The sequence below is a fragment of the Chionomys nivalis genome, chromosome 9 (genome assembly GCF_950005125.1).
Source record: "Chionomys nivalis chromosome 9, mChiNiv1.1, whole genome shotgun sequence".
NCBI classification, from domain to species: domain Eukaryota; kingdom Metazoa; phylum Chordata; class Mammalia; order Rodentia; family Cricetidae; genus Chionomys; species Chionomys nivalis.
In genome coordinates, this window is record NC_080094.1 from 51,797,442 (window position 1) to 51,818,064 (window position 20,623).

The 20,623-nt window shown below is 40.6% G+C and overlaps 1 pseudogene; it reads left to right on the forward strand.

Annotated features, from left to right (window-relative positions):
• Window positions 1-3,341: 3,341 nt before the first annotated feature.
• The window catches only part of LOC130880987 (nucleolin-like), a 43,807-nt pseudogene continuing 26,525 nt past the window's right edge, over window positions 3,342-20,623 (forward strand).

The window sequence follows — 20,623 nt, forward strand, 5'->3', positions numbered from 1 at the left end:
CCCCCTGGCTGCCACAAGACGGATACGGCAGGGATCTTCCAGATTTGTCATAAAGGGCCAGTTAATAAATATTTTATATTTTGCGGCCCACATAGCCTGCCACAAACACAATTCAACTCTCTCATTGTCACATGAAAGCAGTCATGGATAATGTGAGTAAATGGCCATCGTTATGTGTTCCAATAAAAATATATTTCCAAAACTAGGCAGCATGCTGGATTGGGCCAGTGGGCTTTCCTAGTCAAGCAATATGGATTATCACAAACTTTACTGAACGACCAGTCTCCCATTGGAAATCTCTGGCACCTGCTAGAGCAAACGCATACAGCATCAGATGGATACTCTGTGGCTATGAATTTGGTCAATGCACCAGAAAAGAGAGTCATAAACAGCTTGTGTGGGGTGGACATAAACCATTAAAATTTTCTTTCGGAACTATGCTAAATCTGTGTTCTTATCATACTATAACACAGAACATCTGGAGATCCCCTGTGACACCACTCCATCACACTGGCCCTGCGCTGGTTTACTGAATGCACGGGGAGTAGCTGTCACGTAGACTCAGGAAGTAAAGCCTTTGACCATGTTAAAAACAGGTTTAGAATCTTGGGTTTGAGAGGTTGAGGGGCCCCTTCTGCAATAATTACCTGAGTCGTTGCCTCTTCTGCTTCTACCTTAAAGGAAGCACCTTTGCTCAGTGTGGAGAAAAGGCTTGGCAGGCAGCATGCGTGAATCTTGTAACTGCCATTATGCTGGAGAGTGGCTGCTCTAAGCTTTAGGTAACCAAATTGGAACAAATTAAAATGGCAGCTCCTCGGCATCACTAACCACATTGCCATTTTTCAATAACATGTTGATAATGGCTACTACAACGGCAACTAACAGTAATATATATATATATATATACATATAATATATATATATATATATATTACTTGAGATTTATTGTATGCCAATCTGCATTAGACATTGAAGTTGGGATGCAAAGTGAGGAAGGTACCTGAGAACAGGGCCATACTATCTGACTCCAGAGAATCAGATGTGGTTTGAAAACAACTCCAGCCAGGCTACCAGGACCCCAGAGAGCTGGAATGTCTTTTGGTCCTCTCATGGCTATTCCAAAGGATACCACTTCCACGTTCTGATAGCTAAGCCCATTTTGTATTCTATTTTAATTTGTCTGATAGAACACAATTTATGTTGGGCAGAGCTGGAGGCCTGATTACTTGGTGATTGCTGGATAATCGTTTCTCTCTGCTGGGTACTGAAGTGGTTCCATGACCACACATCTGGCTCACATCCTACAACATGGTGCTGGGTAAGCCAAATGAAGTTTGTGAAAAGCTGCATCTCAGAAGCAATGCTCTAAAAAAAAATCACAGCTCCTAGATGCAGTATAGACATGAAATAAAATACTCTTGGTGTGCTAGAATCCCAGTTGAAAGTCTAGATGGACCAGGGACAAAGAACCTGAAGCATGAATGATTCCACTTGTCATTACTGTCCCTCACACACTTAGAAAAGGTGTGTTTGCTCTGCTCACAGCTTTGCCCTCTTCAGGGAAAGAATTCTGGCTCCTAGAGAAGGGACATTCCTTTCAGCAGATTAGCAAAATACCCACTGAATCTCAAACTAATGCTTGAACATTTTGAGCTCCTTGGACCTTTCAGGGGACTAGCAAAATCCCCACTGAATTTCAAACTAATGCTTGAATGTTTTGGGGCTCCTTGGACCAACAAGCCAGCAGGCAAAACAAAGAGTCAGCACCTTTTTCCAGTTATCATCCCTGATGGTGAGAACAAGGAAGGTAGCACTCTTGTTGCCCTACAGGGGCAAGGAAGAATATAAATGACACATAGTCCATTATACATTCTTTCTCTTCCCTTATCCAATTATGGCTAAAAGTAGACATGAAAAGTAACCCCTTCCTTGAAAGGACATGATTTTCAAGTCATAGCTCTAGAACCTTGGTTCTAATTTAGACCACTAGTTAAACCATCTAGTCTAGTTGACCTAGTCCCTGAAGGTGATAAAGAGTTGAATAATGAGACAATGCCCATTTGTAACCCAAAACCAAGTGCAACTATGATTTACGCCATTAGCACTTCCCTTTTACATTTCCATCAGAGCAAAGTTCTGTTGCCCTGGAGACTCTAGAGATGAGACTGACATCAGTAAACCATGGGTAAAACACTCAAGATTTCCTCTCCAAGGAAGGGTTTGTGAACAGCTTTGGGGAGTAGAGAGTGGGAATTCCTCTAGGCTATACCTAAGCTACAGAGAGCACCTCACAAGACTGTGCCCTTCCTTGGAGTAACCTACTTCCAGTGGTCAGATGAGACACGTGTACAATAAACTGACTATTTCAGCCCCAAATAGACAATACTAGTGGACAATACCCACTCTGGAGCTTGCTCTCCCCCCTCCACCCCAGGGGGGTGAGGTGTGGCTGAGAGTTTCTCAGACCTGCTTCACTTAAACAATCTCTTTCCACAAATCATACTTTTTCCTCTTCTCCTCTTGTCTTTGCCTGTTATTAGCTGCCTGTAAAGATCTCACACCCCAGTCTGCATGTTGGAACCTACTTCTAAAACCCAAACTTGCAATTCGTTCTTTCTTCCTTTCTTCTTCTTCTTCATCTTCTTCTTCTTTTCTTCATCTCCTTCTCCTTCTTCCTCTCTCTCCCTTTCTCTCTCTCTCTCTCTCTCTCTCTCTCTCTCTCTCTCTCTCTCTCTCTTTCTCTGTGCAAGGACTCAGGCTCATGGTACAAGTTCAGTTGAATATAAAAAGGAAACTATTTCCCTCCCTTCTATCAAAGAGCATCCTCTGAAATCATTCCTAAGATAGCATTCATGAGTCTAGAAACCACTTCTCCATGGTCAATTATTCTCCCAAAGTGTAGGCATGTCAATCCAGTGGCAGTCAAATCCATGTCACTCCAGATATGTTGATAATGGTGAAGCAACATGGAATGACTGACCTATGTACCTAGGAGGTGGAGACATTCCGCTGACTTTTTCCACAGCAGGGCAATGATCCAGACTGATTCCTGGGATTAAATGTATCTTCGAGTTTTTAAAAAAATACTTCAGTTAAAGTTCTGAGACAAAAGATTGGCTCACAGATAACGAGACAGATGAAAAGTTGATGCTGAAGGGTTTTAGAGACTAGACAAGTTTAGCTTGAGCATATAAAAGATAATGCTAACTGATGATATAAACACATAGGCCGTTTATAGAATAACATACTTAGTATATACCCACTACTATTGACTATGTGTCAATATGTTCATGGGGCAAAGGCTGGACAGACAAAATGTCATTAGCAACTATTACGTCAGGATGGAGGGATTACAGGTAATTTTCACTCTGTTTTCTTTATTTGTATTCTGTGATGATATTGCGTTTTAGGAACAAGGGGGAAAGTTATTCCTTGATGCTGTGGGATATTTTGATAGCACTCTGATATTCCTGAGCCTGACGATAAAGTTTATTTTGAATCAGAGGGTGCAACTAGGCACTAGCTGACCAAAATTAGTCATAGAGGTTTTGGAGGACCAAGGACATATAGAGAGACACAGGAAGTAGAGGGAGGAGCTTAGATAGATTCTAAGTTCTTTTTGGATTGAGGTTGGAGAGAGAGAGAGAGAGAGAGAGAGAGAGAGAGAGAGAGAGAAGAAGGAGGAGAAGGAGGAGGTCACTGGTGATGTCTCCAGTGCTTCTCTGATCACTCAAGTTCTTACCCTGATATCTGGCTCCTGATTTTTTATTGATAAAGAACAATTATAAAAATGATTCCACTTGAAATTTACTAAAGTAGCAACTCTGTTTCCCCACAACAGCTTTCTTCTAAGAGCAGCATGCCTTTTCACCTAATAATTACACATTTCCCTTGCTTTCATTTAAGATAATTAGAGTGGAACTGCAGAGGCTAATTCAGATGCCGGTTGACAAAGTGTCACAGAAAGGTGGGAAGGGAAGCACAAAGCATTGCGATAGCTCTCATCACATGGATTATAGAAAGGGGACATCTCCTTGGGAACGATGGTGTGGTCCCAGGCTCAGGTTCTTCTCCCATAAGCACTGTGCCGAGAAGATAACACACAGAATGGCGGGTTAATACATAGGGTATCACACTCAAGCTCTGCATTCTTCCAAACCAATGGCCAATCCCCTTCTCCAAGACCACTAACAAAACTGATTGTTTGCAGCATCAGTTCTAACATCTGTAACAAAGAAGTAAACCCTACTGAGCAGTGACAGGTGTGTGTGTTTGTACATGTGTGTATATAGTTTTATATAATTAATGTGCGTGTGCATGTGTCATAACTACCCATCTGGAACTAAATCCCCCAGACACAGTTCCCTTTTGGTCTCTGCTGTCACCTGTGCTCTTAGCTCTACCCTAAAGACCCTGTCCCTTTTCTCCACATCACCAGCTCTAGGACAGTAAAGATGATGCAGTGGCTACTCGTTAAATACCCACAGAATAACCATGACAGGAATGACAGGTGCCCCAGTGATTTCCAAAAAAAAAAAAAAAACTTAGACCCCTTGGAAAGCGTCTGCTTTGATCAGCCTGTCTGCTCAAGTTCTGAACCTCCCTTTGACTGCAACCCTGTGCTATCGTGGACAGTTGGCTTCTGTCAATTCCCTCCTGCTAATTATCTCAGAGTCCACACTTAAGGTCACCCCTCTCAAGTAGCCTGTTTGGGTGTCAACATTCTATGTACAGTCACAGTCTTCTATTAACCCCTTAAATCAGATTTGACAGGAAAGGGCCTTTTTAGATTTAAAAGTGGAAGAGCAGCTCAAACAGTGAAAGCTCAGTAATGTGAACCACGGAAAGGAAGGTCGCTCTGACAGGGAAAGTACAGATTACCAAACGATTTTTCTCATTTTTTTCCCCTATTGTTCCCATGTAGTAGAGCATTATGGCCAAACCAAAAGTGAGCCTTTCTTAAAAACGATGGTATATATATATGAAACACATATATATATATAGTTGGGAAGAGAGGTCGGTAGAGAGACATCTGGGATCAGATTGTGACAGGGACCACCCCACTCCACCTCCACCTCCACCTCTGATTTTTTTTTTTTAAATAAATAGCACCAAACACCCATTTTCTCTGTAGAGGCTGCTGAACTACCTGGGAAAGAATGAAGGCCAGCTTAGGAAATAAGAGGGAAGGAAGGTCCTACGTTTGAACCTGACCATCTCCATGAAGTCATTGCCCATCTAGTGAAGAGGCCAAAGATAAGCAGTAGTGAAGGAAGGGCACTGAGGGCCAGGGGTAAGAACCAGCTAGACCTCTAATGCAGGGCCCCACTGCAGCATAAGGACCTCAAGAACTAGGCACAACTACAGATCTCAGGCAAAGGGTCTGGACTGCCCGCAGACCTCAGAACAAACACCAAACGGTTGTCAAGAGGCATCAGCCTGAAATAATATGGAAGGCACGGAGCTCCCCAGGGTAGTGGAGAGCACGGTCAGTGGGGAAATCACTACAAGCACGGCCCGGCAGTGGGGATGACTGCGTGCTATGCTGTGGTAGAGACAGAGTGCAGAGGGCTTGTGGATTAAAGGCTGACCCACTGACATGGGCAGAACCATCATGTCATCACGCAGTCACTGTGTGCCACCAGAATACAACAGCAAACACAGAGGACAGGCCTCCACCCTGGAGGAACTTACCTGGAGCTTACCAGCTACTGTCTTAGGGGTCAATTCCTACTGAGATGAAAAGCACACAAAGTGAGATGAAAGGGGGAAATATAAAGATAAACAATCCAATGGGAGGGGGAGGGGCCAGCAATATTGGACAAGGCACAGACATTGGCCCATAAATTAATAAAAAATGACCCGTTCAGGCATGGCAATTCCTATACGACTGTGAGGAGACTGGCAAGATGAGCCCAAAAGGAGAAAGGGAGGCAGTGAGAACAGAACCATTGCACTCTAGTGAAACACATTGCCAAATCAGGGTAAACACTCTCCCAAATCTTTATTTTTTTTAAAGAAACGGTGAATTGTGCCTGAAATCCTCAAATTAAACCTTGGTTTATTCATGAAATTATTGATATGTTAAGCATTAGCAAATCAATCTAGTTTCAAGAAAGAATTTCAAATTGAACATGGTCTTATTTTCATAGGAAAGCTCTTCAGAGGACCATCTAAGTTGGAAATAATACATGTTCAGACATTTGATCCCCATCTTTTCCTGCTGTTAATGACAGCCATTTCGATTTTTGGCTGCAAATATTATTTTAGAGCTCTGCCACCAGTGTAAACATCTTCATTCACTTCTCCTTAAATTGAACCATTTCAGTGAATAAATTATTCAATGTCAGAGACCTAGATAAGGAGCTGCTTTACTCTGAAACAAGTTGAAATATTGTATCTGAGACTGGCAAGTTGTCATGGCAAATTGGGTGTGACCCATCACCCCTCCTTGCTCCCTCAACACTTACCATTTTCCTTAAGCTTCTTTGCCTGAATCATAAGTCTGGAAAACTCAATTTGGTGACTGTGGGGAGACAGATCTTAATTGAAAAGTTCATTTCTAATGAAATTCGAAGTGGTGAAAGGTTGGGCTGGCAGGGCGGATCATTTGAGTCTTTATTAATAACACCAATTCATTTTAATTCAGTGAAGCACATAATTAGCATCAAGCTTTTCAAGTTCACCACACAATCGTGTGCTTGGAATCACTAATATTTTTTAAGGTTTTTTTTCTTATTTGGTAATAGGTGTTTTAATAATTTGCATTTAAACATGAGGTTACTTGTAGTTGGCTTATACTAATTATAAGTGTGTTGAGTTTTATTAAGCCAGTACCCTTCGGCCAGGGACAAATCTTTCTTAGTCTTAACTTGAATTCCCTGTAATTATTCTGCAGTCAGCTAAGACTCAAGCAAAGAGATGAATGAGGCCCCTGGAGATTACTGCACCTTGAATAATAAGAGGTGGTCACAGGGGTCAATTACTGTTTCAGTTTGTTCCATGGCTGCTGCATGTAAATCCATTTACGGAGAGCTTAGAGAAAGCACTGATGGCATTTGTTTCCTTGCCTTTATCTCTGAAAACGCAGCCATCCTGTGATGCAAGACCCAGAGGGCTCAAAGGGACCATGTCCATGGGAAGGGAAAGATCATAAAAAGGCTGTGCAGTTGAGAATAAGATAAAAGAACACTTTCCACCCTCCAGATGGGAGAGATGCAGAATTGTCGGGTTAGTGAATGCGAGTCCAGACATGTCAGGTTTCTAATCCTCTTTGGCTGAGATAACCAACCAACCGCACTGCCTCAAGATGGTTGTCTTCTAGATTCTTGCACTGGCATGCAATTTTATATGATATGGGTTGTCAAAGGAAAGGTGTTAAGTGGGACGCCCTTTCGTGAAAGTGTAGACAAGTGAACACACCCCATAAATCTAGTCACTGTAGCATTTGACAGATGGATACCTCCTTGGGGGATGAATACACATGCATAATATTGCTAGCTTAGCTTAATGATGGTTTTTAAAGCCTACTAGATATTGCTACATTTCTAAAGATAGTAATACATACTGGTTTCAGTTTCCCAAGCTCAAAGAAGAAAAATACACACCAAGACCATCATTAGTTCACAAATGAAGTGGATAAACATTGTTCATACAAATAGCTTTCTATAAACTTGCAGGATTTGGATAGTAAATTGAAGAATTTAAAGTTTCCCAGTCCTGGCTGCCTATCCATTTGGTGTAAAGCTTGTTTGGGTTTTGGTTTTGGATTTTTAGTATAGGTCTATAGGGTTTGGGTTTGATCCAAGCTTCAGGGAAGTTTTTATTTTCAGCCTTTCTTCTACACCAGAAAAAGATGCTCATTTTAAAACCTATACAACAATCAAGCAAAGCTTCCCAGTTCCAAATGAGAAAGTCACAGCTTCAAAAATCCTCCAAGGATCGGAAGAAAAGAGAGAGGTGTGTGACTGTGGGAATGGGCTCAATGGAGCAGGCAGCGGGGGGGGGGGGGGGAGCAGGCAGCGGGGGTCGGGGGATGACACTGTGAGAAGCTTTAGAGCTGGGTGATGGCTGTCCCCACTTTTAATCCCAGCACTTGAGATGGGTCTCTGAGTTCAAGCCCAGCATAATCTACAAAACAAGTTCTAGGCCAGCCAGAGCTACAATGTGAGACCCTGTCTCAAAAAAGAAGAGAAAGGAGCTGGGGCCACTGTGTTTACATAAGGACAGTTGATGTCATTTGAGAAGTAAAAGGCACTAGTGTGGTTTTGTATCATTTTGCTTCATTTTATCTCAAATATCCCCATAGGCTCTCATGTTTGAACACTTGGCCTCAGCTAGTAATGTTATATGGAAACCTATAAGAGGGGCCTGTAAGAGGTGGAGCCTTGATAGAGGAAGTAGGTCACTGAAGGCAGGCTTTGAGGTTCTACAGCCTGGTCCCACTTCCTGTCCATGTTCTACTTCCTGATTACAGGTGCAATGTGACTGGCCACCCTCCAGCTTCTGACGCCACGGGTTCCCCTCCTGCTAGCATGCTTTGTCGGCCATGATGAAATGATCTCTTCAAACTGTAAACCAGATAAACCTTTCAAGTCCTTCCTCCCTTAACTGTTTCTTGTTGGGTATTTGGCCAGAGAAGCTCCTTGTTTTGCTATAGATGTGGTAGTAGCTTACTGTACCTCCTAGGCTGACATGGAACTTATGTTCCTCTGGCTGCTGTCTCCCAAGAGCACTGGGATGAATTCACTATAAACAAAGACATAAACAAGACCAACGAAATGACTACCCCCTACTTCATGATTACAGAACTAAAACCCCAGTCCCCAAGACCCTAGCAGGTTATTTGCACATACCTTCGCTACTTCTCCCTTTCTGTACAGTTGAAAGAGTAACTGATTGGACCACGAGTAACTGATATGTCCACCCACTGAGACAGTGTGACTGATCTAATGGAGCTCACCAAGGCCAGCTGGACTGGGACTGAACGAGCATGTGATCAAACCAGACTCTCTGAATGTGGCTGACAATGAAGGCTGACTGAGAAGCCAATGACAATGGCACTGGGTTTTGATTCTACTGCATGAACTGGCTTTGTGGGAGCCTAGTCTGTTTGGATGCTCACCTTCCTAGACCTAGATAGAGGGGGGAGGACCTTGGACTTCCCACAGGGCAGGGTACCCTGCCTTCTCTTAAAACGGGGGGGGGGGGGGGGATGGAGGGAAATGGGAGGAGGGAAGGAAGTGGAAATTTTTAATAAATAAAAAAAGGAGTAACTGATAAGTTGGAGAGGAGCCCCTGGGTTTTCCTGGTGAGTTAGCATGGTGTCAATACGCTGTACTTTCAATTTCATGTTGACAATCCAGCACACCTATAAAACCAGGTTTCTACATAACAACTTAATTCTAATTCTCCTCCCCGCTACTAAAGAATCTAGTGGTTGCTTAAGAAAATCACATCAAGAGAACTTAATATCACATTTCATATCAAATAAAATTAAACATGCCCTACTGGGACAATGGTATGTCCATATATAAAAGAATAAAGTTGGGCCCCAGTCTTATAAAAAATGTATTTCACAATGATCAACTAAAGCTAAACATAAACTTCTAAATATATTAACTAATGCTATTAAACCCTTAAGAGAAAAAAACAGAAGTCTAGAAGATATGGAAGAGAGCCCAGTTTGGAAAGTGCTTGTCACACAAGCATGAGGACTGCGTGAGACCTCCAGCACTCACATAAAAGCGGACATGATGACACATGTCTATAACCTCAGTGAGAGAGGCTGCAGACACGCAGACCCCAGGGACTTGACTCAGTGGCCAGACAATTGAAACAGAAAACTCCAGTTTTACTGAGAGACTCTGACAAAAAAAAAAAAAAGTAGAGAAAGATAGTAGAATGCACCTGATATCAATTTATGGGTTCTACACCCACTTACATAAAACAGAGACACACACACACAAAGAAAGAAAGAAGAGAGAGAGAGAGAGAGAGAGAGAGAGAGAGAGAGAGAGAAATACTCTTTTGTGCATCAAGAGATTTTTTTGAAGTTATAAAAAGACATAAATATATAAGAAAATATTTTCAAATATATATCTAAAACACATCTAAAAATTAGCTTTTTGAAACGCTAATTACCTAGCAATGAAAATGAAAAAAACATTAATAAGCAGAAAAAATAGTAAGTTTATCCAAAGAAGACATGTAAATTGTCACAAAGCATAATAAAAATGTGCAGTATTTAACAAGATTTAGAGAAATGCAGTAAAAAACACAGTGAGATTCAATTTTACACCCATTAGGGTATCTATAATATAAAAAATAATGGAAAATAAGTTTCAATGAGGATGTAGAAATTTAAGAAACTGAGGCCCTCTTGCTGAAGTAAATATAAAAATGGCACTGCCATTGTGGAAAGTGGGTTCAAAATTCCTCTAAAACTAAACATAAAATTGTCATATAATCCAGCAACTCTACTTATGCATGTAGGATAAAGAATGGAGATCAGTACTCAAGTATTTATGCATGAGTGTTCCTTCTAGCATTTGCTGCAGCCAGCAAAGGGAAATAGCTCAAATGTCCATCAATAGACAAATGTATCAGCAAAGTGTAGAAAGTATAAACAAGGAATATTATGCAACCCTAAAGGGTTGCAATATAGCCAGTATGGCTACAGTGTAGATGAACCTTGAAAACCCTCTAAGAAGGTAGAATGAAGAGACATATGAAAGATTCAGCCAGACCACATTCATGCTGACTGGAACCAGGCTAGAGGCATTTAGGGGACTGAGGGGCTGGCCATGGCAATATAAAGTGAAAAGAGGGTTTCCTTTTGACGTGATAAAAATATTTATGGACTGCATAGCTGTCGTGATTGTACTGCAATGTGAGTGTACTAAATTTAGTTTCTTTAGCACCATTGTGACAAGACACTGAACAGAACAGCTTAAAAGGTAGAGGGATTTATTTTGGTTCATGATTTCAAGGGGTTCCATCCACGTTCATTTGCTCCCAAGTGCTTAGCCATGACGTCTTGGTGGCAAGGAGTTTTTAGTGGCAGAAAGCGATTTACTTCATGGCTAACCAGCAAGCAGAGAGAATGAAGGAAGTAATCCAGGATAATTGTTCACTCATGAACCCACCTGAAGGTTCTACTTCTTCCAGCCAGGCCCCACCTTGAAAGGCTTCCTTACCTTCTAAATTAACTCCACCAGCTAAGAACAAGGGCCTATGGGAGACATTTAAGATTTAAACCATAACCATACATTAAAATAGTTAATTTTATATTATTTGAATTGCAACTTACCTAAAGGAATCCCACATAGCCTGAATGAAACCCAGGTCTGTAACTTTGCCATGCTTTGCAACTTTCTGAGTGTGGAATATTAAAAGGCATTGCTGTCTGGATTGAGAGCCGGGACCTGCAGGTGAGGCTTGAGAAGCAGAGGCCCGGTACTAAGGAGCTGTGGAGATTTTCTGAGTGAGAGAGAACTAAGGGATCCCTGCCCCAACCCAAGAGGGAAGGAAGAGTTTGGTAAACTGGAAATCTTGAATGAAGATGAGATTAAGAAAAAGGACTCCTGGGTCAGGACTTCCCATTCTTAGCAACAAATCCCATTGGTTCAAGGCCTCTCCATTCTCAGAAAACATCAGATCCCTATGTACTTCCTGATCCCTGCAGAAAGAATGCAGCAGCTCCTTTTCCTGCTCAACATTTGCAACCCTCCCTCTCAGCATCCTCTGCTCCCTCATGCTAAAGACGCTCTGGTGTCTCACAATCCCCACATAAACCACCTCCAATGATGCTCAGACAAGCTGCTCACTCCACACTCCAAGTCTTCTGCTGATAGTTGGTAATACCCTCTGCTATTTAAACCTATTACTTCTGATTCCTCAGCAGCTTTGTTTCCTTGATTCCTGGTGTCTTAGTTCCTTTTCTATTTCTGCAATAAAAACACCATGGCAGAGGCAGTTTACAGAAGAAAGGGTTTATTTGGAGCTTACTATTTCAGAGAATTAGTGTCCATGGCCATCATGGCAAGGATCACGACAACAGGCAGGCAGGCATGGTGCTGGAGCAGCAGCTGAGAGTTTAAGTCCTGATCCACAAGCACAGGACAAAGAGCTAAGTAAGAATGGGGGGAGGGTTGCAACCTGAAAGTTGATCCCCACCGGCATATCTCCTCCAACAAGGCCACCTCTTGTAATCCTTCCCAAATAGGTCCACCTATTGGGGACAAAGTATTCAAATATATGTGCCTGGAGGGGCATTTTCATTCAAACACCACACCACACACTGAATCTTGCCACCATCACTTCAAAAAATGTTCAGCCGAAATTCTCTTAGATATTATTCCCAACTTTAATGCAAAATTGAACCTCTTACCCAAATATTATTTCTTGAAACTCTCTTCAGCTTCTACACCAACATTTCTCACTATTCTGTCCTGAACCCCACCCCATCACTCTGCTTCAATCCTCCCTCAGACTTGCTAAGAAGAGTTGGACCTTGAGGTTCTGGCTTCACCACCTCCTCCATCCCTGGTTTTCCATTGACATCCCAACTCATCCATTCAAGTTGAAAACCTCATTATCATTTGTCTTAGTGAGCAATTACCTCATCTCTTATTCCACAGCTAAAGAAGTAGGTTTCTTTTTAGGTGTGATATTCTCTAAGCTTTAAGGGGCACCAATAGACCTCAACCAATTTCAGAATATTTACTCTTAATTTCTACCTCTCTACCAAAGATGGAATGGTTCCACCATATCTTCATGTTCAAACCAAAATTACTCTCCTCTTTGTGGTACATCAGAGTAATGTGCTGGAAGGAAGTAACTCAGTGATCTAGGAAGATGCCTGAAAAAAATTGTCTCAGCAATAAGCATGAAATAAGGGGGCCTGAGCACATGATTTCCAACTGTGAGCACAGGAAAGAAAAAAAAAGGCAAGATGGGAAGTGTCCACTACATACATCTTTCTCAGTTGCCAAGGCTCAAACTCTCATAGTCATCTTGGAATATGGGAAAGATTATCCTAAAGCTAAATTCCATGACCTGTAATGTCTACAGGAACACTTTCTGTTCACTTCTTACCACTCACAACTCTTGAACAGGCTCCAATTTACCATCTCACCCTACTCTCTCCCTGTTTCCACTAACTCTATATCCTGCCATAGGAACTGTGCCCAGGACATAGACAGATACTGTACCTTTATTCCAAGAAAACTTGCCAACCAGATTAAATATGAGCTCCTTATCTCAGATAACATCCTTTTGTGTGAGACCCTTCACTTCTTTTCAGTTCCATCTCACTTTTCTCCATTAGCTATAGTTCCTCTTTGGACTACTAACTGGTACCCAAAACCAAGATGCTCAACATCTGTGCCTCTTCTCGTGCTATACTTACAACAAAAATTCTTTTCTATTCCCTCAGTTAAAACGCTGAGAGCATCTTAGTATCCCTTCCTCCACTAAACCCTATGGCCTCTCAATCATAGGTTCTTCCCATATTATTCATTTGTTATGTTTGCCATTCTTAGACAACATTGTGCATTCTGCTTCTATGATTGTGTCATCTGACCCTGCTCCTGGGTCCTACACCTTCTGAGATCAGACATTATATTCTACTAATCTTTGGCTCCCACTCCTCCTTTCTCCTTAGTCCTAACCCCTCAGGGTTTAGGTACCTAATCAATAAATGTTTGTTAAATTTAATTTTCTCTTTTTTTTAGAAAATAGACACAGTAGTCTTATTGCATGTTAATCTGGGCCAAGATGAAGTGACAGCTCTAGATTGACATCTGTCTCCTCTCCTAGGTGTGGGATCTGCAGTGATAACTTTGATGTCACTCAAATAGGCTCTGGATGCCATGGTTTGTTTAACGTCAATCCTCCTGACTCCAGTGCATGAGAGCAGGAATCCTGATCTACCTGATTCACTTCTGCATTTCATGTCCAACCTCAGTGCTGAGCATACAGTTGCTACTCAAAATCATTTGATGAGGGCTGATTTTAACTGAGCAGAACCATATCTAACCTACCTGGATGGAAGCCACAGGAAAGATGAGCTGGATGGGGTACAATTCTTTCTCTCTATCACATGACCAATGACCTCTACCAGAAGAGGTGTCCAAAGTTAATGAGGAAGCAAGGTCTTCACAACAAAAGGCCATTTGTGTCACATGATCCAGGCAGCTGAAAAGCTCTTCCGAGTCACAGTGGGAGGAGAGAGCCAAATATATCATGTGTTTAAAGTAGATTAGGACATCATGGTCTGCTGGGAAAAAGGTCATGCTATACCCTTTGAGTCTTTCTGCCTTTGCTTAAACAGTTCTAAAGGAAGGACTGTAGTCTAATCCTTCAAATCTACAACAGTTGATTAATAAAATGTTAATTTTTGGAGGAAACTGAATTAACGTTTGATAGAATTGCAAAGTCATTATGCTGACCCCTGTAGAAGCTAAAATATCTGATACCAACTATTACACCTATTTTCTACCTGCTAATGGGTGAATTTGAGCTGTACGTGCTCTTTCTCTGGACCAAGGATGCAGAGTTATCTAACCCTGCTTCAAACATTACAGATGAAGACACAAACCTTCTTGTGACCCCATATGTCATCCTTTTACCATCATAGAATCTCTTTGCTTCTGGGAGCTTTTTGTTTAAAGTGACCATTTTAAAATATAAATACCTCTGAAAATAGCTGTGTTATAATCATCTGGACTTTGTTTCTGCATCATTTTCTAATGTGTGGTTGAGAGGGAGGAGTGTAGAACTAGAATAGTTAGAATATTCACATAGTATGTTCACAGAAACAAAGAGGTGTTTGATGGAAAACGAAAGAAGGAATTACCTATGCCAAGGAGAAAATTGAGAATATGAGCAGTTGATGACTGATATTGTAAACAGCACTGAAATGGCTGGGGACCTTCTATAAAAATATTAGCTTCTAGAAACCTATCTCTGTTTTTAAAAAAAAGACAGCAGATTAAATAGCCTTTCTACTGTATGGCAAAATACTTTAAAAATTAATAACCCAATTCACCTGTCCAAGAATATGCTAGACCCAGAGAAAACATAACCTGGCATAATCTACTGCCAATTCCACCCAACAGCTTGGTCAAGAAACCAGAGGAGCTGGCCTTCAAGCCGGGCAGTACAAGTGTTTCTGCCTCCTCTCTATGGAGGATAAAGGACCCTGAAGAAGCAGGTTCCAGGGGCCAAGATCAAATGAAAGAGAAAATGTGAGAAGGTCCATGGAAGAGAGGTGGGCAAAAACATAGCCCACCCAAAAAAGACAAAAATGTATAAATGTGTTATTGTAGATCTTTATTTATTCACCTAGAGAAATGTCATTATTTCCAACTTTATTGAGGCATAGTGACATTTGAAGTTGAAGATGTGCAACACAGTGTTGTAAGATACACAACACTGTGAAGTGATTACCACAGTCAAGTTAATTCACACAACTGACACCTCACCCAGGTACTATATGCTTGTTTTATTTCATTTGGGTGTGCATATATGCATGGATATCTGTATCCATGTGTGTGTGTGTGTGTGTGTGTGTGTGTGTGTGTGTGTGTGTGGTGTATCCATGACTGTGTGTGCATGCCTCTGTACATACTTGTCTCTGTGTATGCATTTCTGGGGGACCTATATGTGTATCTACGTGTATGTGTGTGTGTGTGACTGTGTGTGTCTGTGTATGTGTTTCTGTGTGTCTCTGTACGTCTGTGTATGTTTGTAGATGTGCTTGTTTCCCTGTGTGTCTGTGTCTCGGTTTCTTTGCCTGTATGTGTTTATATGTGTTTGTCTCTCTGTATGTGTGTGTCTATGCATTAAGAACACTGAAGATTTACTCTCAGCAAATGTCACAGATACAATGTACCATTATTAACAGTGGTCATCATGCTGCATATTAGCATGTAATTAGCAATAATCCCCAGGAATTGTTAATCCTTCTAAAGAACATTTCAGACTTTCACACAAAATCCCCCTATTTCCCTGATCCAAACCCCAGAAACCATTGCTCTATTTTCTGTTTCTGTGAATTCAGACCCCATATTTAAGTATTGGATTTGTCTGACTTGTTTTGCTCAGCGTAATACCCTCAAACATCCTTCATGTTGTCAAAAGTGAAAGGGCTTTCCTCTGTTATGGAGGAACAATTTTCCAGTCTGATTTTATGCAGTGAGTTAGAAAACATCGGGATAATCTTAATCTGATCTTGGCAAGGTTTCTCGGGATGTTTTGGAGGGAGCATAAGACAGCAAAGTATAAGCAGCAATAGCAAAAGCAAGCAAGTGGGTTTACATAAAAAAAAGAAAATTCTGCATAGCAAATGAATCGATGCACAAAGCAAAAAGAGAGCTTTGTACAGTGGAAGAAAATATTCCCAAACTGTTTATCTGGAAGGAATTAATATCTAAAATAATTCGATAACAAAGAGTAAACTTTTTTTTAAAAATGGGCAACAAGTGTAAACATATTTTTTCCAAATAATAAAACATGATAATGGGCAACGGGTTTGTGAACAGGTGCTCGACACCATCAGTCATCAGGAAAGTAAAAGCACAATGAGATAGGACTCCATACCTGCTGGAATAGCTGTTAGCTGAAAGACAACAATGTGGGCATGATTGTGAAGGAAGCAGCCCATGAACCTAGTAGAAATATGGTGGTGCAAACATTATGAAAAATAGTAGGGTGTGGCCTCAAAATGTTAAGATAGAACTCTGTGTTACCTGAAAATGCCACTTATGTGTATATACAAAGGAAACAAAATCAAGAGTCTGAAGAGAAGCCCACAAGTCTGTGTTCATCTCAGCACCATCCACAATAGTGAGGCCATAAAAACAGCTCCAATGTCTATCAACAGGCAAATGAAAAAAGAAATGGTTGTCATGCCATACAAGGTGAGGAAAATGATTTATAGGCAAATCATCTCATTCTAATTTTGAAAATATGTGCATATATTTTCATAAAAATGTTTAGTTACTATCTCTGTGTAGTAGAATTTTTGTATAATTGCCTTTCTAATTTTTCAATAAACACTTTTGAATAATAGCTCACACCTATAGAGCACTGACAAACATCCGTAGAATCTGACATTGAGAAAGATGGAGGATAATTTTCTTTTATGAGCACTATAAAAACCCAGTATGATAAGTACAATTACCCGCATTTCACGGCTAAAAAACGAAGTGTATACTCTGTATCCAAGACCAGAGAGTCAGCAGAGAGTCACTATTTAGCCAAAGTCAGTCCGGGTCCCCCACAAACACTCCTCTCCTCATGTGATATAGTGAGAAGTGACAGGAAGCACTTCATAGCCAGGCTTTAACCCAAATCTGTTGTTTCAAAGTAAGAAATTCTGTGAGTTCACAAAGAGCTCACAAACCAGCTAGTGTGAGTTAAACTTGTGGTAATTCTAGCTGTAGTAGAGTTGGGAATGGTGATCACCAGGTGCTGAGGGCTTGGTGTGTATTGTTCCATCAAACCACATTATCCTGCAGTAGGATAAATTGCATCAATGGCCCCAGTTACTCAACTCTGCCTCCGTCCACATTCAGACATCTAACTATGCATTGCTGTCCTTGCTTTCTAACTTAAAGCTCAGGGACACAAATGAACTTAAAAACAGAAATCATATTATCCTCTCAATAGGTGCAGGAAAAGCCTTTAACAAAAACCAACATGATTTCATGGTAAAAAGATCTAGAAAGTGTAGTACTGGGGGAGGGGAAATTACTCAACATAATAAAGGGTATATATGACAAACTCGCAGTCAACATTTTCTTAAATGAAGAAAAACTCTCATTAACATCGGGAATGAAACAGGGCTACCCACTACCCCAACTTCTTTTTAGTGTTGTGCTTGGAGCACTAACTGGAACAACACAGCAAGAGAAGGAAATAAGCAGGGGAAAATAGGAAAAGAAGAAGCCAAATTATGTCTATTTATAGATGGTATTATATTATACATAAAAGATGACCCCCAAATCAACCAGAAAAATTCTAGATACAAACAACTACTTCTGAGAAGTGGCAAGATAAAAATAAATAAACTTACAAAAATCAGTAGCCTTTCGATATACTAACAACAGCCACACACATAAGGAGATCACAGCACACTCCATTTATAGTAGCATCAAAGACAATAAAATACTTTGGAACCAAGCTAACCAAAGAGACTAAAATCTCTACAAGGAAAACTTCTAATCTCTGCATAAAGAGATTGGTAAAGAAACCAGACTATTAAAAGAGATCTTGTACTTAAGAGTCAGTAGACTTAATATTATGAAAATAACCTTCCTACAAAAAGCAATTTGCAAATTCAATTCAATCCCAATCAAAATGCCCACAGTATTCTTCACAGAAATAGAAAAATACTCCTAAAATTCATATGAAACCAGGAAAGACCCCACATGACTAAAGCAATGCTGAGAAGTAACAACAGCAACAACAAGGTGCTCATCACCTTTAGCATCTTCAGGGAAATGCAAGTTAAAACAACTTTGAGATTTCATTTTACCCCAGTCAAAATAGTTAAGATCAACAAAACAGCTAACCACAAATGCTGGCAATGTTGTGGGGAGGGAGGACCCCCCTCATTCACTGTTGGTAGAAATGAAAAATGGTGCAGCCACTCTGGAAATCAGTATGGGGAATTCTCAAAAAAAAAAAAAAAAAAAAAAAAAAAACTAAATCTACCATAACCCAATTATACCACTCCTTGATATACACCCAAGGGACTCAGCATCTAACTCAACAAACACTGTTCACTGTTTCTCTAGTTGATAGTTAGGAAATGAAAACAAGCTAAATGACCTTCAATGGATAAATGGATAATGAAAATGTGATACACATGCACAATGGAATACTATTCAGCTGTAAAGAAAAGTGACTACAGGTAAATGGATGGAGCTAGAAGCAATTGTACTGAGTAAAATAACCTAGACCTAAAAAGACAAACACTGTGTGTTCTCTCTCATCTGGGGTTCTTATCTCTAAATCCTTGAATGTGAGTATACAGCATGAAGTAGCTACAGAAACCAAGAAAAGGCCATAAGTGATGAGAGGTTGAGAGGAGAAAAGAAGTAGTCAGATGATAAGAAGAAGGAAATGGAAAACTAGGGAGGGAGTTCCAGCCAGGGAACGGGAAGGGAGACCAGCACAGAAAGAGAAGGAAGGAGAAGAGGCAAATTATACTAAGGCTGTTTGATAAAACCTCAAGAAATCATATTATTTATGTTTACCTAAAATTATACTATATTTATACATATATATAAGACATATATAATATAGATTTAAATGCCACTTGGGCTGACAATACTCCCCATGAGAGCCACGCACTTGCAAAACCCCAGTACCAGGCAAAAGAAACCTCCTTTAGAGTGGTTTGGGCAGGATAGTTGGAAGGACTCCCCAAACAATATGGGTTATTGATGTTGCCTTCAGAGGCTTCTCAGGAATTAAAGGCAAAATCTCTATTGCTGCAGACATTGAACACTTAGGGCGCAGGATGATTTGCAATAGGTCTAAACTGAACAATTCCCTCCTGTGGTTTAGCTTCCATAGTCCTGGGCAGGTTTGTGAGAGCTGCAGATGGAAGGAATCAATCAAAGTCCTACCAGATGTGCCGCCTATGAACCACAACAATAACTAGCATGGCAAAACATCTGTAAAGGTGCAATGAGTGGCACCTTATTGTGGTAACCAACAGCTGTATAGCTGGACTTTAAGCCCATTCAACAAGAGATACATTGTGCTGGTACTGGAAACCTAGCCAACTATGTATGCATCGTTAGTGAGGTCCTGGATCTTACAAGAAGATCCACTACTACCACTTTACTAACCAGCATGATTCCTGGTTGTATTCTAAATCTTATCCTTATACCACAGATCAGCATAGCTACCATCCACCACCAAAGAAGCTTCTCTTTGCTGCAGATGGAGACATCACAGAAAACCACAACTGGACACAATACAGAGATCAACAGATTGTGGGGACCTTAAGTCCCATGGATGTATCTGCAGCATCTCCTGCTTCTATGGTTCAGGAAACATCTGGGAAGAGGTGGTGGAAAGATTATCAGAGCCAGAATAACACAAAATCTGCTGTGAGACTGTGTCTCCTATACATGGCTGAACAAACAAGACCTGAACAATGACAATATCAATAGACATGGAAGGAGGAAAATTTCACTAGATAAAGACAGCTAACGATGCTGAGAGAGGAGGAATGAGCCTCTCCCAGTGATAAGGCCCTTAATTGGTTACCCAATACAAAATGGTCTATCCTCAAGCCATATACCTATAAACAGCAAAAAAAAAAAAAAATGGACTCAGCAAGTTGTATTTATGCACACATAATAATTAATACTAACAATAATAATAATATTGATAAAACTATCAGTTTCAGAGTGGAGAAGCACATGGGAAGGCTTAGAAGGAAGAAAGAAAATGGAAAGGGGAAGTGATATAATTATATTTTAATTAAAAATATGTTTAAGGAGAAGAAATGAAAAACCTTACAGCTAATAAATGATGTGCAAGGTTTTGAACCCAAGACTCTCTTAATCTAGGAATTGCTTTTAATTAACATTTTGTG